Source organism: Peromyscus californicus, unplaced genomic scaffold (assembly GCF_007827085.1).
Source record: "Peromyscus californicus insignis strain IS unplaced genomic scaffold, ASM782708v3 Scaffold_7__1_contigs__length_154581171, whole genome shotgun sequence".
Lineage (NCBI taxonomy): Eukaryota > Metazoa > Chordata > Mammalia > Rodentia > Cricetidae > Peromyscus > Peromyscus californicus.
The window spans coordinates 28866197-28890444 of NW_026294595.1; positions in this window are offsets into that span (position 1 = coordinate 28866197).

Sequence of the window (24248 nt, forward strand, 5' to 3'; positions counted from 1 at the left end):
ATGTGCCTTGTTGAAGAAGGAGGTTTTAAAAGCTCATGCTAGGCCCAGTCAGTCTCTCTTTACATGCAGATCAATATGTAAAGCTCTTAGCTATCACTCCAGCACCATGCCTTTCTTGCCATTATGATCATGGACTAACCCTCTTAAACTGTAAGCAAGCCCCAACTAAATTCATTCTTTTATAAGAGTTGCCTTGGTGTCTCTACATAGGAACTGAACAGCAACTAAGAAAGTTCAATTTTAACATTATTATTTTCATCCACACTGCTGAATAACCATGATTTTAAGTTCAGAGCTCCCTGTTAACCCAAGATGTGTGCTGATGAGGGGAGATTCTAAGGAAGGGATGTTGATCTTTGTGTGCATTTTGCATCCAACAGTGATGGGCATTGGTAGCTATGAGTCAGCAGTAGGAAAGCATCGTATGGACAACAATGATGCTCACTCCTCAGTCTTTTATCCCTAGTAACTGAGCCCAGCTGAAATGCTGGATTCACCAAGGAGGACATCAGAAAGTCTAGCCCATGATTCCTTCTGCAGGAATCAAGGTACAGCGGGGTCAGTAGTCCTCTGTTAAGCTATCTTCCACTGTTTCCAATCCCAGGACAAACTGGCTGAAGATGTGATGTAAAAGAGACATGTAGCCAAGGCTCTAAAGACCACTGAGTTTCTTGAGTGGCATACAAATGTGCTCTTAAGGTAATGAAGCTGCCTCTCTACTACCTAGAGAATGGAGAGTGGAATTTTGCTGTAGTTCCAAAAAGTTTGCTGCTTTTCTAAGGACAGAAAGAATTGTCACAAGAAAGCTACAGAGAAAAGCATGGTAGTAGGACCCATGTCTTTGCATGCAGATGTATGTCACCCTATAGAGCAGAAGGTGGAAACCAATGGAGGCCATTTGCAAAACCTACCTGAGCCATGGGCCATTTCTATGGCATCAGACTCCAGATGTGCTCAAGTTAGGCTCCCTTGCAATGGGAGTATCATCTTTCTTGTGTTTATTTTTCATTATTTGTTCCATGTTCCCGTGGGCTTTGTTTCTGTACCTCTTTTGAGTGCCCCGCCATTCCTCCCAAGAAAAGGAAGAAATGAAACTTAACTGTTGGCAGCTTCTGCCTAAGATCAAATCAGACAATGGAGCATATGCTGTATCTTGCTGGTTTAAATCTTTAAATTGAAATATGCTGTATGTAACAGGAGAGAAAGATGAAAAGCAAATCTGAAAGCAGTCAAAGGAAGGTCAAATGAGCTTCTCCATTACTGTCAGTGAAAGTCATAATTGATAGAAAATGTGGAAAAGCTGTCAGAAAAGAGAAATCCAAACATAATTCAAGGGGGATTTAGAAATGAGCGAAGAAAAATTCTAGGCTTGAAATATTTCAAAAAGCTCTTTAGTTAATGTTGTTCTTATGCTGTTTTAACTGATAACTCTAATCACACTTTTCTTTTACCTACTCGAACATAATTCAGGACAGACTTTACAAAAAGATTATTCTAGGGCCATGACCAAAGGTACATCTTGCAATTGAACTGATAAGTCTTTGTATCCTTAGACATGTGCATGATAGATGAAAGTGTTTTGTTGGACACATAGCTGTGTGCAAAGGTATAAAGAAGGGGATTGGTGGCACAGTATATCAGTCAAGGTTTTCTGGAAAGGAGAACCGAGAGAACAGAAAGAGATGTGTATAAGAGATTTGTCACAGGAGTTGGCTTATGAAATTCTAGAGGTTGAGAAGTCACATGGTCTGAGACCTGCAAGCTGGAATCCTGAGAGAGCTAGTGTTGCATTTCTGTTAGAGTATAAAGGGCCTGAAAGACCAAGAAGGCTTCTTAGTAAATGTAAAGGTCTGATGACTCACAAACCAGGACCATTGATGCTCAAGGATAAGACAGGAGAGACATTTCAGTTCAAGAAAAGAATAACAGAGAGAAACAAAGAAGAGTGAACTTAACTGTACTACATGTGTCAAAGGAGGATTAGAAGGAGCCACAACATCTGTGCAGGCTGTTTTAGTTACTTCTCTCTGCTGTGGTAAACACCATGACCAAAGGAACTGGGGGAGGAAAACATTCATTTGACTTACAGATTACAAGATCATCAGAGAAAGCCAAGTCAGGAATGCAAGGCAGGCACCTGGAGGCAGGAACTGAAGCAGAGACCATGGGGGAACACTGTTTACTGCCTTGTTCCCCATGGCTTGTTCACCCTGCTTTCTTATACAAGTGAGAAGAAGTTGCACTGCCCCCAGGGAGCTGTGCTCTCTAACATCAACTATTAATCAAGAAAATACCCCTGCAGACATCATGGCCACAGGCCAATCTGATGGAGGCAATTCCTCAATTGAGGTGATCTTAGCTTATGTCAAACTGACCAAAAAATAAAAATAAAATAAAATAAATAAAGTAGTCAGCAAATCTTTTTTTCTACTGATTAAAATGCTAATTTCTTCTAGAAATCACTCATAGATACTTATAGAATAATATTACTGGCTATCTAAGCATTCTGTTGCTTAGTCAAGTGGACACACAAGAGTAATTGCCACAGATGGTTTTATTGAACAGTCCTCAAAATAATTATTGAAAATATTTCCTGTATTCTGACAATTTATAACTCCCAATTTCCCTTCTCTCCATCCTCTCTCTCCCTTTCCCCTCCTTTTCTTCTTTTCTTTCCTTTTTAATTCTTTCATTCTGTTTCTTTTCTTCTTTCTCTCTCCTTCCTTTCCCCCTTCTGTTTCCTCCCATTTCTTTTTCTGCCTTGCTTTCTGATAAGCTCTTTGCACCCCAATAAGCCTCTCTGCCAATGCAGCAATCCAAATCAGAACGAATTAGAAAAGCCCCAGTTTAAGGGGTAAAGCATTCCCAGGCATTTCTCCAGAACCCAAGAGAAGAGACAGGAAACAGACACTGGAAAACCAGGTGTCTGTTTTCAGGCATGCAGCTTATATACGCTGTGGGAGTGGTCTTGAGCTTCTCTTGGGGAGGAGCTGTGTTTGGTGGACTTTGAAGAGGCAGGTTTGGGGAAAGGGTGGGGGAGGGAAGTTGAGGTGGATCTTCCACCAGAACACTCCAGACTCTTTGGGTATAGGGATGCCAGGGTGCCAGGAGTTGAGGTGGAGCTCCCCACCAAACACTTTCAAATAATTGTTGTTCTTTTGTTTATAACTTGAATTTGGGGCCCCCAGTGACTGACACGTGGTTGTCCATTGTCCCAGATGGATCACTTACATCATAATACAAGGTACCCAACAATTCCACAGCTATATCTAGAGAAAATTTTCTGCAATCAGCTAATATTCTAGATACTGAACATGTTTGCAGATATTTTGTAAGTCATTTGCATTTTATCCACCCTGGGGTTCTGGAGAGATTATGAAAACTGAAATAATATAGGGCAAAATAACACATTTTACAGGGCATAAGACTCTGCTAATGGTACAGTGTAATCTATTCATTGTGTTATGATCTCATATTCTCTAAGGAGTGTCTGAAATCTATGAGATATTTCTATATCCATATTTACATTGGACTCTTAAGGTCTCTCTAAAGGCCTTAATTGTAAAGGAGATCAGGGTGTCCCCATGATTTCATTGTGTTCGCAGCAAGTGCTCAGGGAGATTACATTTCTCTGGCTCAAGTCACAGAAAGCTGGAGATTGACATTCACCAGGAGATGTAGGCAGTCCTTGGAGAGTTAGGTCTATGAATTTTTGAATTTCAAGGGGCAGAAAAAAATAGATGGTATTTACCCAGAAGCTCACAAGCAAGGTCTACCCTAAATAGGACTGGTGCTTAATGGTACTTCATTCATATAGCTTATTTTCTTCCCTTTCTGCTCTTCTGGACACCTTCCAAATGACTTGGACCTCCACTGGTCTCCTCAGAGGTTTTAATGTGGTGCTAATCTTCAGCTCTGAGAACCTAACTTCTTAACCCTGTTCATATTAGCCACAGTGTGAACTCAATTCCTCATTTTGTATCTTAAAATCTATTTCCCTCTTAATTTGAAATGCAGCTGAATTTCATATTTCACATTTTCTTTTCTCAAAAACAGTACCTCCAAACTAGAATAAAGTTTCCTTGTCTCTCACAACCCTGAGTCAGTTATTCTAGGTAGGAAAAGTGATGAAGAAATGGTTCAAATGCTTTGGAAGATAACTTGGTGATTTCTTATAATATTAAGCATACTCTAGTCATACAAACCAGCAACCATGTTCCTTACTTGTTGTATCCAAAACTGTGCTCTATTGTCCACAAACTAAAGCCATCTTGATTACTTACTTTAAAAAAAGCTGTAGTACATCTTGAAAATTATCAGTAAAGAAAAATGAGCTATTAAGCAATGAAAAGGCACAGAGAACATCTGAATGTAATTACTAAGTGAAAAAAGCCAAGCAGAGAAGGCTCTATACTATTTGATTCCAGCTGTGTGGCCCCAGATAATCCAAATTTTGGGATACAATAAAAGAGATCAGTGGTCGTGAGGGCTGGTGGTGAAGGATGAAAAGGCAGAGGATGCAGGGATGCTGTCATGAGTGGCTATCCATCATTGTACCTCTGTCCAAATCTATGGAATGTACAACAACAAATGAAAACACTCAGGTAAACTACGGACTCTGCATAATAATAAAATGTCAGTGTAGAGTCATCAGAAAACAAATGTGCCACTTCAGTGGAGGGTATTGATAATGAGGTCAATGTATATATGTGTATATGAGAACAGATGTGTAGAAATTTTCTGACCTTATATTTTTGCTATGACTCCGGGAACAATCTGAAAAAATGGTCTGATTATTACATGCATAATAAAAGTTTAGAAAGTCCACATTATAGTACATACTGCTCAGTAGAACTCACTAAAATCAAAAAATTCACTGATGAATACACAAGTCACAACCAACACACACACATACACACAGAGAGAGCTGAGGAGCACAGTGCATGAGATGCTGTTTCCTACCCCTTCATTTCTGTGGAGTAAGATTACATTCCACTAAAGAGGAAGAAACTATTTCCCGACAGAAGAAAATCATTAAGGAAGCTACATTCAGTGGCACACCGTGCAATCTAAAGGAAGGTCCAGAAACATAGTTTTCAGTAATAGGATTCTATTAGGACCTGAAGAGAGACACAGTAACAACCAATAGATAGATGATAAACAAACACTGAGGTTTTAAAACATTCAGTTCCGCCTAATAGTTGGTTTTGGTAAACAACCAAATTTAGTCAAAGCCCATCATTCATCTTCAATTAGTATTTTGGTAAACTCAACCAAGCCAGCTCACACCTACGAAACCAATTTAGAAGCTATGAAATTTTTTTTCATTTTTAAAAAATAGTGATCATAATAAAACATAGTAGACTCCAGAGTGGCACAAAGTGTCATCCCTAACAGAGGTGCCAATACTGAGTAATTGACCTGTCCTTAACAGAATCTAAAATTGGCACATAAGCATATTTTGGCAGCATTCAGGAAGGTGATTTTACCTCCACAAAGCATGTATTATTGAAATCTCTACAACTTGTTCATAAGACCTAAAGGTTCCCGACTTGTAGAGTTCCGTCCTTTGAATGTAAGTCTCACACCCAACATTCATGGTTTTCTGAGTAACAATGGGAAATTAAGCTTGAAAACACTGGCTTATGCCTGTATGGGCATTCTATATGCTCTAGTTTGGCTTGTTATGCCTGTGTGAATGTTCTGTGTGCTCTAGATTGGCTTGTTATGCCTGTGTGAGTGTTCTATATGCTCAAGGTTGGCTTGTTATGCCTGTGTGAGTGTTCTATATGCTCAAGGTTGGCTTGTTATGCCTGTGTGAGTGTTCTATATGCTCAAGGTTGGCTTGTTATGCCTGTGTGAGTGTTCTATATGCTCTAGGATGGTTTGTTAAACTTCTGGGGGAAATAATGGGTGCACTATAGACATCGAAGTAGGCAAGATTACTTCTCTCTAGGTAAACTTTAATTGTTGCTTAGGGAATTAAGGTAAGTCTGGGAAAGTCATTCCTCATTCCCAGAATTCAATGTCCTCCTTTGTAAACTAAAAAGTAAACTAAAGTAGTCGTCCACAGATTCTTTGTTTTATTTTCCAGTAATAATTTAAACAGGTGTAAGATTGTGATGATTAATACTGATGGTCAGCTTTACAGAATCTACAATTACCTACTAAACAAATGTCTGGACATGTCTATGAGGCGATTCTAGATTGTGTTAATTGAGGTAGGAAGACCCACTCTGAAAGTGGGCTCCTGGATCCAGGACTGCATAAAAATGGGAAAGGGAGCCACGCATGCTGGAACCCAGCTTTCTCTGCTTCTGGCCCGTAGACCCTGTGACCAGTTGCCTCAAGCCCCTGCTATCATGATAGGTAGACTGTCCTTTCCAACTGTGAGCCCAAATCAACTTTGCCTTCCTTAAATTGCCTTTATCTGGCATTGTCTGAGCAAAGAGGAAAGTAACTGCTAAAGTGATCTGCTATCAATTTTTTGTTTAGATATTCAAAATGTGTCATGCCCTGTCACCATGGTTTCATAAAGGGGAAAGAACTCTAGCACCCTGGAAACATATTTGTGTTCCTGATGAGCTATCCTCTTTATGGTATTTTGTTACTGTAATGCAAATGGATTAGGATTGTGATCAAAAACAGCTGTCACATCTTGGAGCTGGACATTATTCAGTGTTCATTCTGTCTGTTTACTGGTTCCCTATTGGTCATGTTCTTACAGTTGAGAAATAGTACCCTCTACACTTAGTTCATACTACACTGAACTTAAGCTTGCTAATGTTTTTACCCCCTACCCTAGAGCTTTCTTCCTTATTAAGCTTTATTCTATTACAACAACAAAGAAGTCCAAATACATTTCAAGTGCTCGTTGCCACCTGTTAGGAGTTACTGTATCGGACAGTGGAGGGTTATAGAAAGAATATTCCCGTAGACAAGTCTTATATAAGTGTATAAACCAAGGAATATGAACTTGCCTTTTTTTCTGCCTAGAATTATTGGATAAGGGCTTTGGAAAGAAGAGAAATATGTAAGCTTCAACACTCCCGGGTTAACTTCCTGTGAAAAGAAGCTGGATTTTTAGAGGGTCTACCTAACTTGGATTAAGGCTGTGCTTAGCCTTGACATTCTTCTGGTATATCTTTGCTTTTGTGCCTTCTCATTGTGTTACTAGACCAAATAAAAACACATTATTCATTCTGATGTTTTGCAACCTATTTCCAGGTTCTAATATCAAATGATATTAGAGAAAGAGTCAAGATTTTGGGGGAAACGTCTGCTTGATCTGGACATGGTTCCCTTTTCCAAGCCTCCTTCCTCTGCTGCCTCCCCTCACTAGTTCCATTTCCTCAGTGGAACAGGCAAGCCTGCCAGACCATCTCAAATGGGCTCCATCTGCTCAGTACCTAATCTCTGTTTCAATCAAACTAAATAAACACTTTCCTCTCTGGGAACATTGGGCACATTTCTGTAGTGGTGTTGTATGGAAACATCTCAACTCGAATCTTCCATAGCATCCATTTCTGGGGTTTGTTATTCTTCAAGTTCTTTTTAAACCACGCTGTCATTAGCACTACAGCTTCTCATTATTTTTTAGATGATTGTCTCCCGTACACAAGAAAAGAAAGGCAAAGCTTGTGGTTATTTGGTTAATTTAGTCCAGGCGTCAGCCACAGCACATGATTATGCTTCTCTTGTAAGGAAATGAGAGAGGGAGTGAATTACTCTTCCTAGTACCTATGCTGATCTCATCCATCAGATGGTGGGACTCCTACTCACACCATCTAGAAAAAGAATATATGCATCTCTACTAACACCTGGCCTTCTCTTTCTGTTTCTCCTGGTCCCCAATTTTTCTGATTAATTCAGGACAATGGAGCCAATGCTGGTGATTGTTTTGTGGTCAGTCTGAACCCCAATATTGTTTTCCTGAAGAACATTCAGTATTTTGTCATTTCTAAATGGGTGGTAGGGTAAGTGTACACTGAAAAATCAAAGAGAATTTTAGCTGTTTTCAGGAAGTCAGACTAATGAGGAATACCTAATGGACATTGAATTTGAACCAGCAATCTATATTTTTAATCACAGCAATCTTGGCAAGTCATACATACACATATACAGGTAGCTATTTTTTCTGCACAGATTACTTTTTGTAACTTATTTTGATCCTATAGAACACAGGGAGACTGTTCTAATATTTACAATGAGATGCCATGAGGGTATTTTTTTTGATAACTTGAAATCAAAACATTGTAAAGTTACATATAATCCAGAAAGCACAGATGAGTTCTGACCTTTACTTGCTGATTTCTGATAATGCTCACCTCTCCCCTGGCACAGCAATGTCATGGGCTCTCTGGTGCACTTTAGACAGCACTAGACTTGTGACTGGTCTCATCTTATTCTTGTGTTTTTCTTTAGTCTGTGGCTGGTACCTACACACAGTGTATTGAGACAGACATCATTTTTTAATGTGGTATTCTTTATATTTGGTATTTCTTTAGAAAGACAAGAAAAATTGTCCAGGTTTTTATCACCAATTTTTTCAAACAAGCTATGGCTTCCCATGTTCTCCTACAAAAATCTCTAATGGTGTCACTGTGGGTAAGGGGTCACTTTATCCTTGAATAATACTATGTCTCAGATTTCTAGTTATTGAAATAAACAAAGCTGTTGCTCCTTTTATTCATATCAGAAATATATACACTCATAAGAAGACTGATAATTCCTTGTGTTCCAGCCTCTTAGGCAGTGGGAAAAATAGAATAGTATCAGCAACCTAAGGTTTTGGTCTCCATTCTGGCCCTGCCACATTCTGAACATGAGACACTGCCTGCATTCATTGGCCTTGCTGGCCTGGTAACTCATCCAATTAACAAAAGAAATAGAAATCTGTATCTCATAGAGGCAAAGAATGAATGAGATTGATAGAATACTTTGAAGACAAGGATCCTCTGCCATCCTAGTAATCCTAGCACCTAGTACTGGGATGGGAAAGGAAGTAGGAAGTTAATTAAATCTATAAGAAAGTACAAGGGTGTACGACTATGCTCATCAGTAGATGCCAATGCTGTACAAAGATCCTGAGCTGTTTGGTTTGTTGTTGTATTAATTTTATCAAACAAAAGACAAATCCAGGGCAAATGACTGAATGTCTAGACAGGAACTTCCCATCTACAAAACCTCAACTGGGACTACCTCAGAACAGATACTCGAATGTTGACTAAATTAATTACTGATGGAGCACATTTGAAATGGCACTTTCAGTCATCCCAAAGAGAGAGCTGAGGAGAACACATGCTCTATTGCTCTCAGTTCTTTCATTCTTCCACCCTGCTGATCACCACTGCTCCTCCTTACCATTTGGTCAGGCAAAATTGGAGGACCATTGTCTCATGAGATGATGAGATGGTTTAGAGGTTAAGGGCACTGGCCTTCAAACCAGATGCCCCAGGTAAATCCATGGATCCAAGTGGTGAAAGGAGAGACCAGGTTCCTGAAAACTGTCTTCTGACCTCCACATGTGCACTATGTACATACACATGTCAATAAGCTTTAAACTTGTGGTTCTTTTATCAAAGCCGATCTTGGAAACCTTAAGTTCCATTTAGGATGTGATGGAAATTAGCAGAGAGTGAAAAAAAAAACCTACAATATATTCCATTCTAAAATTATAGATACTATTGTTTTCTTTTTATAATGCTCCATTTTTTAAATTTCATAAGGAGATTCCCTGGGAACCATGGAGAAATGCTGGAGATAACAGATGTTCTAAACCATATGAACCTAACAGATACTGACAGAATATATATTGACAGAGTATTTCACCCAGACACAAAAGAACATACCTTCTTCTTGGCACCTCATGAAACATTCTCCAAAATTGTCCATAGACTCAGACACAAAGTCTCAACAGATACAAGAAAATGGAAATAAAACCCAGCATCCTCTCTGCACATCGAGGATTAAAACTGGATATGAACAACAACAGAAACAACAAGAAGTTTACAAACTCATGGAAACTGAACAACTCTCTACTGAATAAAAATGGGTCAAGACAGAAATTAAGAAAGAGATTAAATATTTTCTTGAATGAAAATGATTAAACAACACATCCAAACTTAGGATACAATGAAGGTGGTTCTAAGAGTCAGCTTCATAGCACATATTGTTATTTGCAGATGATATGAAGGTATACATAAATGATTCTAAAATTCCACCAGGAAACTCCTACATCTGATAAACTATTTCAGAACAATAACTGAATACAAAATTGACTCACAAAAGTCCATAGTAGCCCTTCTATATAACAAGACAAATGGACTGAGAAAGAAATCAGGGGAAAAAATACCTTTCACAGTAGCTTCAAATAATTTAAAATATCTTGGGGTAATGCTAACCAAGCAAGTGAAATACTCAATATGATAAAAAAAAAAAAAAAAACTTTAAGTCATTGAAGAAAGAAATTGAAGACGATATCAGAAAATGGGAAGATCTCCCATGATCTTGGATTGGTAGGATTAATATAGTAAAAATGGCCATCCTACCAAAAGCAATATACAGATTCAATGCAATCCCATCAAAATTCCAACACAATTCTTCACTTGAAAGGACAATTTTCAGCTCTATATGGAAACACAAAGAACACAAGATAACTAAAACAATCCTGAACAATAAAAGGACTGTGGAGGTACCACCACCCCCTGTTTTAAACTATTACAGAGCTATAGTAATGAAAGCAGCATGGTGTTAGCCCCTTCATGAATTAGACCCTTTCTTTGCTAATTCAAGACTTCCTTATTTGTGATAAATGTTGGCTTTGTCACAGTTACTCTTCTGTGTCCAGGAAGAAAGGTGGTAGTATATCCTGAAGGTTTATAGAGTTTTCCAAGACAGATCCCTCTAACATCATCTGCGGGGAAGCATGAGGGAGCTGTGGCTTTTCATGGGGAGAAATCTACCATTTGTGGAACCATGAAGCACCTGGATTTGGAGGTTGAGTGTATTCACCTACATGTGAATACACTCTATTTGTCTCTATTTGACTTTCAGACTTCTCCTTCACCCCTGACCTAGCTGCTGAGGTAGAAAACTCAGTCTTCTCTGGAATTCTGTTCTGCTTACAGCAAAGCCATGGCCCAGATCCTTGCTTTCTCCTACTGTCTGGTTGTAGATGAGGTTCTTTTTGCTGGTAGGGGAGGGGAGTGAGAATCTTCTGACTTTCATGCCTTGACTTCCAGATCTGCCATCCCACATTGATACAGTATTTTGCTCTTAGCAACCATCCTTTAATTCCATAGTTCTTTAATAATGTCTCCATCGGGCTGTACCAGGCTGGGGACACTGCCCAGGTCACATTTTCATCCATGCTCTTCCATCGTGGCCTGCCAGCCATGACAGCTGCCCCACAGCAGTAGGTCAGAACAGTCACTCCACTGACTAAAAAGAGGGCCCACACTCATTCATCGAGCTGTAAAGAGCCCCTTTCACCCATTCTTTCTTCCTTTTCTTTTTTCTCTCTTTAAATATATTTAGAAGAATTTTCTAGAAGGATATTTGTACGTAGTTGTTAGTTTTCTGCAAATGGTTAATAGTTCTCGAGGTGCCACAACTTTTCAATAAACACACCAGGATTCCAGCATTGATTATTTTCTGATAAAATCAAGGCAATACATTTATTTAAGCCATTCTGCCTCTTCCCTTGCCCTTGCGAATGGGAATTCCGGCAACCTCAGGAGACACTGCAGATTGTCACATTGGTGGCCGAGAATTAGCCTCTACTTTCTGATGCCACATCTAGAACCCCTTTGCATACAAGATTTCTGGTGAATACGGGCTTATGTGGACTTTTGCCTTTAGGGTACTCATTGCCATTCCTTTTCAGGGGCCTCAGTGTAAATGAGTAAGTGAAACAAGACTGAATGGGGAAACCAAACTTAATTGCTGTGGGATGTCTTTCTGTACACTTTGAATATGTGTTGCTCTCATTGGTTTATAAATAAGGCTGTTTGGCCAATAGCAAGCCTGAATAATGTTAGGCGGTACATTCAAACTCAAGACAGAGATGAAGAAGGGTGGAGTCAGGAGAAGCTGCAAGCCACCACCAGGAGAAGCAAGATGTGAGAGAACAGGTAATGCCATGAAGTCATGTAGCAAAACACAGATTAATAGAAATGGGTTGAATTAAGTTATAAGAACTAGCTAATAACGAGCCTGAGCCATAGGCCATAGTGTTTGTAATTAATATAAGCCTCTGTGTGTTATTTGGAACTGAGCCACTGTGGGTCCAGGGGGGACACAGGAAAACTTCTGGCTACACTGAATGCTCAGTAGTAAAGTGTTTTCATAGCATGAGCAAGGCTCTGGGTTCAACCTCCAGCATTGCCAAAAAACAAACAAGCTAAACAGAGATGGAATCAAGCTACAACTTCCCAAGTCTCAAGTGACCCTGGAGTAGGTCAGTCTCTTCTATTTGTTCCATGTTATGTCAAGGGAGCAGAAGTATTATACTCATACTAAGCCACTGGCTCCTGAAAGTGGCTACAGGCACCTCTGATCACTTCAGCTGAGAGCGACTCTGGGGGAAAGAACATCCGAAATGCTCAGAGTTGAGTGTATGGGGTTCTTCCCAAAAGGTTCCCAGGAATACTCCTCATCCACTTGCAGGTTCCTTTAGGTAGGCAATGCATCTCATGTAGAACATTTGCAATGTCACCTCTAGCCCTGGGTCTGGCATACAGTAGGTAGAAAATAAATGAAGAAGGCTCAAAAAATTGCAGAGGGGTGGTGTGGTGGTTTGAAAGAAAATGCCCCCCAAAAGGAGTGGCACTGTTAGGAGGTGTGGCCTTGTTGGAGAAAGTGTGTCACTGTAGGGGTGGGCTTCGAGGTTTTTTTTCTCGAGCTTCACTCAGTGTAACAGTCAACTTCCTGCTGCCTTCTGATCAAGATGTAGCACTCTCAACTCTAGCACCACATCTGCCTGCACACCGCAGTGCTGTGCTCCCCTTCATGAGGATAACAGACTGAATCTCTGAAACTGTAAGTGAGCCGCCCCAATTAAATGTTTTCTTTATAAGACTTGCTGTGGTTATGGTGTCTCTTCACAGCAAGAGTAAACCTGAACTATGAGAAAGAAATAGAGGACAACATGGAGATGCTTAGGGATGCACCTTGTGAGTCTAAGAGTTCATTTTCACTTTGGAGCACCATGTCCAGCAGTCATCTGTGTGCATGAGTTCAAATCCAGAAGACATCTAGCAATAAAAGCAACAAATATTTGAGCACTTGTTGGAAGAACTACATTTAAAAAAACTAAACAATATTTTTAAGTCTCTTTTGAAGATACACATAGCTATATTAGCAGAAGTTATATTGTTGAGTAATGATTCTTTAGCTGTACAGAAGAAAAAATGTGGCAAAAGTTAGCCACTGGGCAAAAAAGTGCCCTTGCATTGACTGCTGAGAATATGCTGTTCAAAATGGACAAGCAGGACACAAAACAAAGGACTGCCAATTGTTGCCAAGACAAGGTAGGAAGGCTCTTTAGAAAATTCTGCTTAACAGATGAGTCTTGTCAGATATGCTAAGCCTGTAGGTTGAAGATGATGCCTCAGCATTGCAGAGAAATCTCAGGTGACTTTCCAGGAAGCTGGTTGTTTCTGCCATAACTCATTTTTTGGAAGTCACTTGTTTGCACTTCCTGTTTTACTGGGTAATATTACTTCATTCTCAGGTCTCTGAGGGAGTTGAAGATTAGATAGTTGTAGTTACAGTTTTCCTTGTTAAGAAATCCAGAAAAGAAACTCACTAAGAAGTGTTAAGTGTGTGAGATTGAAAGACATCATAAGATAGTTTTCTGTTGGTAATATAAGTTAGGATAGAAAGTGATTTAGGTACATTTTGGACTCACCAAAATAGGATAGATAATGGAATATTTTCGCTGAATTTGTTAAATGAAAATGGACTAGACATTGTTGATATATTTATTGCTTGTATATATTGTATATAGTTATTGTACTTATTGTATATAGTTTTTCTTATATTAGTTACAGCTTTTTTATATTTTTAATTTTTGTTTTAGACAAAAAGGGGAAATGTGGTGGTATATTGTGTCCCCAATATATTGTGCACCCTAATAAAGTTGATCTGAGGATCAGAGGAAAAAGCCAGCCACCACAGTAAACATAGAAGTCACAGGCAATGGTAGCACAAGCTTTTAATCCTGTCGTTAGAGAGCCAGAGATCCATCCAGATCTCTGTGAGTTCAAGGCCACACTAGGGACAGAGCCAGACGTGATGGCACATGCCTTAAATTCCAGCACTAGTTAACCATAAAGGTTTGGAGGTCTGTACAGACAGACAGGAAGTGACAGAACTGGCCAGAGAGAGGAAATGAGATGGCAGAACAGCAAGGCATATAGGCATGGGTATAGAGGACGTAGGTCTCCTTGAAGGCTGAGGGCTATAAGATGAGGTTGGCTGTGGCTTGTCCTATTCTTCTGATCTCTCGGTTTAATCCCTATATCTGGCTCTGGGTTTTTTATTAGTAAGACTGTTTAGCACTTTGTCTTACAAAAAATGGCAGGCTCAACTATTTCATATCCTTTTTCTTGTGTTTCTGATGCCTGAGTACTTTCAGACAAATCCCAGGAAGCAAAAACAGTCACTGACTGACCAGGGAGAGGACAACAGATGTCAGCCACCACCCTTGAGCTGTCACAACACTCAGAGTAGCCTACCTCTGAGCTCTTACTGGAAAGAGAAATAAACTCCTGTTGTGTGCATACCTTTCCTTTCAAATTTTCTCAGGCGTTTCTTGCAATCCACAAGTGATAGTGGTCCTAGATTAGATGGTCCGGGATGACATTTATAACAGGAAAGTTAAAATGAAGAAACTCTGGAGGACACTTGCATTTAAGGAAGAGGAGAGCAGTCCATGAAGCCTGAGAAGTTAGCAGAGACCAGTTGTGGAAACAGGGAGAGGACCTGACCAGAGTGGTATCATTGAGAATGAAAAGTCATCAACATTTAAAGACTGCAGAGCAGACCAACAAGAATGGCGAACGCCCATTGCATTTGCTATTTAGGAATCTAGATACCTTAGTGCTCTAATAGAGATGGTAGTTGATAAATTATTCCCAACATTATTTGAAAGTGATTTATTTGTTCCACAAATAACAGTTGATCGCAAACTAGTATAAACCACTCTGTGTGCAATGATAGATAATCAAAGCCTACTACTAAGAGCCTAGAATTTCATTCCTATGAATATACTTTTTACTCTACCAATGAAAATGTGAACCTTTGCAACCATTGGTTATTGAAATGTCTTTCTCTTATGAAATTCTTTAAACAGGAACCACAATACAGCCAGTGGTTGCACAAATACCTCTTCATGCTCTCCATGTACCACTGAAACCCATATCTTTTAGCACAGTCCAGACGCTGTACACAGTCATAGAGTAGAACTTAGACATATGCTTAGAGAGCTACAAATCAGTCTCTGTCTACTCAACCACATGCTATTGATTCTGTGCTATTCTAACTACATTATGTAAGTTACTAGTACAGAAAAGTACTAGAAAAGACACATTTCAACCGAACAACATGCACATGCATGTAGAAAACTGTATCAGAAGTAGACAAATAGGGATACAGTGTCTTAGAAATGAAAAGATACACTGTCATTAGGTACATACGAAGTCTATGTTTTCATTTTCATTCACATATTTTTATGTAAATGGATATCATGCGGGTCTACAAAGAAATACACAAACACATTGCTAGTGGCAGATCATAATATATGAACCTCACTTCGCCCATTATTGGAATTCACTTGTGGTTCATGGTTTTCAAACAAAACAAAACAAAGCAAAAAACCACTTCACTGAGTAAAAGTTGTCACCACATTTCTTTGCATCGCATGCACAGAAGCCAAATCCCACTTGAGGAGAACTGGGTTGCTGGGCTTGACCTCTGTTGCACAATGAGTGGATTTCCATTATTTCCCTGGACTCCTCCAGTTCTGCTGATCAGTAACACTGTTGATTTAGAGGTGGTTTCAAAGCAAGCCACAGCAACAATAGGAGCTAGTTATCCCCGAAGAAAAATGAAAGGGGCTGGAAAGATGAAAAGCGTGGGCTGAAAATACGTATTATTCTGCACACTGGGTTTGCTAGCTACAGATCAGAGAGGGCATGAGAAAGGGTGGGGATGAGAAATGATAAACAGGTTTCAACTACTCGTGGATACCTGTGAGTGATAGATGGGTGAGAATTCTTTCTGTGTGGGTCACTATAACTTCAATTTCTAACCTTTTGAGCTCGACAAGAGCTTTTGCAAAGGGCTTCACCGAATACAAATGTGTCTCACAAGTTATGAAGGATCCAGATTCCTTAAGGCATTCTGCTGCTCTTATTGTTGAGGTGTGTGGAAAACACAGTGTCCAGAGAGTTTCAGAGAGCTTGGCTCTGTGTCTTACAGTATGTTTTCGTGTTTCATTCAGTGTACACACGGAAACTGTACCAAGTCAGAGAGCCCTATGCATAACACAAGGAATACTCAAATCGACAGATGAAATGCAGTCATAGTTTTATACCTCATATTCTACCTAAATAAATGACTAATGTAAAACATGTATGCCATTTGAAGACATGCTATGAGTATAAATGACAAAATGTGTGTAGGCATATATGTATGCCATCACACACATGGAGTGGGAATTCATAAATAATGCCTAAACCTAGACAATAAGACAGAAATGCAGTCATACTACCAATAACTAATAATGTGTTAGGACAAATAGCCAAAGGTTTTTAAGTGGCTGCTTCTAAGAGCAAAGGACAGGAATTCGAGTTTTTATGTGGAGTCCACTATTTTTTTTAGCAAGCTTTGAAGAACAAAGCTTTATAATTTTGATTTTAAAAAAGTACTATTTAAACCTAAAGTAGAGGTTATAATAGACAACACGTAATAAGACAAATCACTTTATATTTGTTTATGAGATCTGTAGGACTAATATTATTGCTCATAGCTAACTAATATTTCTGAGGAGTAGGAGTATAGCAATGGAGAAAAGAGAACTTTTATTTTACCTATGTGATTATATCTTATGTAATATTACATTTTCACTTATTCTTTGAGAATTTCATATATGCATACAATCAATTTTGATTATCACTCTCACCAATTCTAGTTCTTCCCAAGCCCCCCACAATGCTCCCCTCCCAGCTTTATTTCCTTTTTTATTTGATTTTTGAATAGCCTGTTACTTTGTAAAACTAATATTTATACATAAATTAAAGTTTATATTAACTAAAATTAAAATAAAACATTAGGAATTAAATAATGAACCTACTTTTATTAAAGTTTGTTTGTACATAGTCTTAAACACTGTGCCTCAACTTTGAAACTGAAAAGAATTGGCTGAATTCTCAGTTTATCATTTGGAAAGTGGGGATAATACAACAGTGGAACGTACAGGGACTGAGGCTGATGGAGTGGCATTTTTGATGGAGTCAGGTGACATTTTTACATAGAAAAGCATATTGCACATTTTAAAGTACAGAACAAATGCACACATGCATTTTCATGGCTGGAGCAGATGTAGACAAAATATAATCCACAGTAGGCAACTGTCAGCCCAGAGACTGGCAATTTTTCAAGATGACCCCAAACTACAGTTTTGCAGAATTGATTATCATTCAGATACATGCCCACACTACTAAATGTTTGGCTACTGTGAGTCTTAGACTGAAGTGTAGCATAAATGGCATTCTGTCTCTCTGGCCTGAGATTAATTGGTATACGAGAAGCATATGTGGTCAGCTAGATTGCCCAGAGAACTAACAGAGTACAGCCAAGTTTCTTGCTTTGATCTTCAAGTGCTCTGCCTAGCTTGGTTCTGTGCTTCAGCCACAAACAATGTTCCCAAACCCACAGTTGTAAACTGCAAACCCGTGGCCACAAAGGAGATTAGACAGGGGAGTGTGGTTAATCCATGCAAAACCACTGAGTGCTACATGCAAGGTTCCAATAATGTTTCCTTGTGTAAAGTAGCTAGGGACAAATTTATGAGTGGGCAACATTACTGTCTCATCATAATATTGCTTTATTCTTTTTTATTACTTTTTAATAATAAATTTTTTATTACTTTTTAATTTTTTCTGGCCATTTTATTTTTTAATGGGTAAATTCTTCTTTTTTTATTTAAATTTTTTTCATTTTACAGACCAACCACAGTTCCCCCTCCCATCCCTCCTCCTACCCCCCACCTACCCCCATTTCTCCCCTCCTCCAGAAGGACAAGGCTTCCCATGGGGAGTCAACAAAGCCTGGTACATTCAGTTGAGACAGGACCAAGTCCCCCCTTACCCTCCACGCTGCCCTCCCCCCAAAAACATCAAGGTCGAGCAAGGCATTCCATCATAGGGAATGGATTCTAAAAAGCCAGCTTATGTACCACAGATAGATGCCCTGTAATCAGATTGGCGACTACCCTAACTGTCATCATAGAGCCTTTATCCAGTAACTGATGGAAGCAGATGCAGAGATCCACAGCCAAGCACCAGGCTGTGTTCCAGAGTCCAGAAGAAAAGAGGCAGGAGGTATAACATGAGCAAGGTGGGGTGGGGGGGGGGAGGGGGTCAAGATCATCATGGAGAAATCTACAGAGACAACAGAACCAAGCTCGTGGGAACTCAGGGACTCTAGACTGACAGTTGTGGAGCCTACATGGGACTGGACTAGGCCCTCTGCATGTAGGAGACAACAGTTGTGTAGCTTGGTCTGTTTGAGGGGTCCCTGACAGTGGGATCAGGATGTTGCTTTATTTTTGCTGCTGAATTTGAAGGTCTGAGAACATGTCTGCTTTCTTCAGGCTAAGGCACTTAGCTTCTCAAAATTGATAGATCATTTACTCTCCTCTACTGTGTGATAAAAACCATTAAGCATCACTGAGGAAAAAAAAAGTGATTTTCTCTGACTGATCATTGCTGGTGGTTGAGGGGTTAGGTATGACTCGGTGTGTCTAATGGCCATGCTATATTGTGAAGCAGTAATAGTTGTTGACAAGTTCTCCCCTGATGGACTCTCTCACCCCAGTTTTGCTCTTTGGTGGCACACCGAATAATCTCAATATGTCTTTGAAGGATATCAAACTGTGTTCTTCCCTGGCTTTCCTAGTCCTGACAAAGTAGTCCTTTACCTCCAAAAGCCTACTTCAGGTGCTTTATGATTCGAGTGTATTCAGTTCCTAGTATCCTTCTGAAAGATGATGCTGAGAACTGCCAACTGAGAAATAACAAGCTGATCCCCTGACAATAACCCTTAGTATCTGCAAAATTCCTTGCCTGGATAGTTTTATGAAAACAGCACAAGAAAGAGGAGCCATGGTCTGGCGCCTGCAATCCCAGTGTGGTTTATGCTGGTCTCCTGTCCGCCAGGGCATAAAGACTTCAGGGATGAAAACCAAGGACCAAATTGAAATGCTCTGTCTAATTTTAGAATGTGAATAACTCTAGAGGCATCTAATGAATTCTTTTGCTAGTTATGTAGTCTTCCATTATTGTTTGCACCCAAACTGAGGGCTTAATCCAATTAGCAAAACAATATCCTGAGAAACCATTATTTCATGGTAGATAACTATGCCATTACATGATTCAGAAAACATAAAAGGAATTGCTATGGATCAAGTGTTTATCCTTTCTTCAAATCATATTGAGATTTAACTTCAATTGTATCAGTATTACAATTGTACAAGTGTTCAATTGTATGCAGTATTAGGAAGGTAGTGCCTTCCAGAGGAGTTCTGGCCATGAGAGCCCTATCCTCATAAGTCAATTAACTCCCTTTTGTGAATATGAGTTCGATAACATAGGATAGATTCCTTGTACAAGACAAATTCAATCTCTATATGTCAGTTTCCCTTCTCTTTGCCCTTCTGAATGAAATTATCTAACATGAAAGCCTTCAAACCTTACCAGCCACATAATCAAGGACTACTTCCCCTTCAGGACCATTAGCCAATACATTTATGCTCATTACAAGTTAGGTACTTTATGGTTTTCTATACACTATATGTTAAATATTTATGATATTCACAATGGGAAGTGGACTGAGAAAGTATGTAATATTTTTACAATAAGACTCTTTCCATTCTCATTTATTAATTTATGTGAATAAATTTTCTTAACACCATATGAACAAAACAATGACATTAAGGCTGGACCCTGTTTATTATGGTAGTAAACAATAGTTGTTCATGGATTTTTGGATTTATTTATTTATTTAAAAGTTAATTCATCATATTAAGGGATATAGCTCCACTACAGTTTTTATACTTAATAAATATGTATTAAAATTTATAATAACTTATGCTGGTGGCCAATTATTTGCTTCTATGAATTATCTTACTTTAATATGGAATTATCTTACTTTAATATGGACAAAAACCTTATAGTCACCAGAACTATCTTAAATTTTATATATAATATTCTACACATATTCTGTTTATACTATGAAGATTAATAGAAGATTTTCAGACACAAAATCGTGGTGCATATTCCTATATTTTAAAAATGGATAGTCATGAAGAGAAACGTCATTAAATTACCTAAATTCTACTACATGCATTGAAAATGAAGTTCCCATTTCACCTTTAAATTTCAATGTAACAAACATGCCAAACATCATATTGTTTAGAGCTACTTCAAGAATTGTGTTCTTCTCAGGCTGGAGAGATGGCTCAGTGGTTAGGTGCACTTGTTGCTTTTCCAGACGATCCAGGTTCAATTCCCAGAATACACATGGTGGCTCTTGGCATTTATAACTAACACCAGTTACAGGGGATCTGATACCTTTTTCTGGCATCTTTAGGCACCAGGAACACACATGGTGCACAGACATTCATGCAGACAAAACACAAAACACATACAACTTTTAAAAAATAATCGTGTCCTTTAAATTTGTATATTATACTTCCAAGAAGGAAGGAAGGAAGGGAGGGGTGGAGGGAGGGAAGGAGGGAAGGAGGGAGGGAGGGAGAAAAGAAGACTTATTGATTTCAGTGACCACATCTTTCTCTTAATGAAAATTAAACATATTTTAGGTTGTTTTTCCTCTTACATGCAAAAGGATTGAATATCACTTTTCTAAAATTCTCTCCAGCAAGTTGAGAACTATACACCCTGGACTAATCAATACAAAGTAACTTGGGAAGAATGTTTCAACCACGTAAGTCTTTAGTGCTCCTGGGTGAAGGCCAGGTGCTGGGAGCTGTAGCCAGATGCTGAATGCTCTAGACTGGGGAAGGGGAGTGCTGGCCAGAGAGCAAAGTACTGCAGAGTGCTCAGGACCAGCTCACCTCCTTACTCTGAGGAGGGGCATCCGCCCTTCAGACCTTGTTATTAGACTTCCTGTTGCTAGGAAACTGGTCTTCCCCCACTTGCTCTGTGACAGTCACATATTTGATGTTTGCACCTCCAGCTTAAAAAAGCCTCTTAAGCATAATTCCAAAAAATCACAGATTACCCTTTGTTGTGTGGTTTTAGATTGTCTAGGACTTAATGACCGTCAGAATTCCAACTGTGGAATTCTGTGGGCTACCCATGGCCAATTTCAACCATGCTGTACCAAACTGCATGAAACCAAGTCTCGCTTGCTGATTTTTCATACCACATGAAATGAAACTCTGTCTCCACCAAGTTTGGAAAAAGCAGAGAGAGAAAGAGATGCTGCCACAACCCCTAACCGAATTTGAGGTCCTCACTTCCTGCCTGCCTGAGTTCAGCACTTCTATGAGGAATTACTCAGATGCCTGGGAATGGTTCAGTCCTTTAAGGGAAGCTGGGATGGGGCACAAAGTGTCTCTTGCCCAACACCACACATGTGTGCAGAGCCCAGCAAGAAAGGATAAGATTTGGGTGTGAAAGGGATACAAAAGATTATTTGTAACAACAACAAAACAAACAACAACAAAAAAATCCTTTCAAAAATTACTTGATTCCTACCCAGTTTTGCAATTGCATTTAAAAGTAAACCCTTTTAAAAGCCCTCTCAAGGTTTAGCTGTCTGAGAGCAAGTTCACATCTTATGAAGACAAAAGTGCTGTTCCCCCCAGACACATGTGGCAGAAAGAATATCATCCAAGACTCTGTCTTCTCCTTGCTGGGTTCTGGCGTTGCACATATGTATGCCGTAGGGCCAGAGACACTTTGTACCCCACTCCACTCTTCCTCAAAAGACTGAACCATTCTCTTTGATAAATTGTACCCTAGAAGAGCCCAAGAAAGCTCAGAACTGCACTCCCCTTCCACCAAGCAGACTTTAATAGCCACATATCCATGTGCTGATGTCTACGTCCATGATGAATGAGGAATTACCCTTCTCCTCAGGTTTGATTTGAGGCTCCTCATTCAGAGCCCAAATTCATACAAATCTTGCTTCTTTAGCTGGAGACAAAAAGGAAGAGTTCAGCAAATTCAGCAACTCATTCACCACCAGTCAAGAAGACGTAAGTACACTTTATTGTACAAATTCTAGCGATCCATTGTGGCTTCTACTGTATCAACACTAATTAACTGAAGAAATGTTAATTCAAATGATCAATTGTTTAATGAATTCACGATTTTTTAAGTTCAAAAGAATCTATTTGTATCTCAGCGATAAAACTACACAATGATTTAGTGAGAGTAATGATAGCACGTTGAATAAAATCAGAAAAATTTTAGTGAATTTTGTAGATTAAAATTAAGAAATAATAGTTATAAATAATATTTATATATTCCAAGTATACTGTGGTGAATAAAACATGCTAATATAATTCTCATAAAGGAACTAAAAGTATACCATGGTCTCACTCTCACAATAGAAGTTTTCCAAGTCACCGAAATGAGCCAGTAAACATAAAATTGAATCCTTCCAGTCAAATGAAATTCTTCAAGAGCAGTTGTTATTTGTAAAGAAAAGGAAAAGAGGTTTATATCACCTGGATTGACAGAATATATTTTTTCTTTTTTGAAAATGGATTTTTTTTCACATCCTGATTACAGTTTCCCCTCCCTCTACACCTTCCAGGTTCTCCCCACCTCCGCTCACATCCAGATCCCCCCTTTCTGTCTCTCATTAGAAAACAAGCAGGTTCTAAGAGATAATACTAAAATACTAACAGGCTAAAATAAAACTACTACACAGGAACAGGACAGAACAAGCAGGAAGAAAAGAGCAGAAAAGGGCACAAGAAGCAAAGAGAACCTCTCACTGGCACACTCAGGAATCCCAGAGAAACACTCAACGGGAAGCCATAATGCATGCATAAAGGACCTGTTAGGTAAAAAGAGAGAAGAGAAAGAAAGAAAGAAAGAAAGAAAGAAAGAAGAAAGAAAGAAAGAAAGAAAGAAAGAAAGAAAGAAAGAAAGAAAGGAAGGAAGGAAGGAGGAAGGAGGGAAGGAAGGAAGGAAGGAAGGAAGGAAGGAAGGAAGGAAGGAAGGAAGGAAGGAAGAAAGAAAGAAACAAACAAACAAACAAAGAAACAAAGAAACAAAGAAAGAAACAAAGAAAGAAAGAAAAAGAAAGCCAGCTCCAGCATGACATTATGAGACAAGGAACCTCCAAAGATGCAGTTGAAGTTAGTTTTCTGTTGACCATCTACTGCTGGGCATGCAGCCTGAACTTAAGAGTAGCTGGTTTCCCCAGTGAGACTCTCTTGAAAAAACAAAAACAAAAACCAAAAAACTAAATGTTCATTTCAAATTGGCTATCAATGGAGACAGCTTCTGGGTTAGGGAGGGGCGTCTATGTCCACTCCTCCTTTCAGCTCTAGGACCCCATCTGGGGTGGACTCTTGAAGACCCTGCGCATGCTGCCTCAGTCTCCAGGAGTTCATGTGTTCATCAATCCTGCTGTCTTAGAGGGTCTTGTTTCCCTGATGTTCTCTATTCTCTGACTTCCATTCATTCTACCTCTTCTTCAGGGGGTGGGGAATTCTCTGAGCCTGATGGGAAGGAGTTCATGGAGATTCCCAGTTAGGGTTGAGTGTTCCAAGGTCTCTCACTCTTTGTGTATTGTCTGGTTATGTGTCTCTGTATTTGTTCCCATCTGTTGCAGGAGAAAGTTTCTCTGATGATGGCTAAGCAAGACACTGATATATGAGTACAGCAGAATGTGATCAGGAGTCATGTTATTGCTGTGTTCTTTTAGTAGAACAGCTGTAGTTAGTTTTAACCTAGGGCCCTGGGCTAATTGGTCTC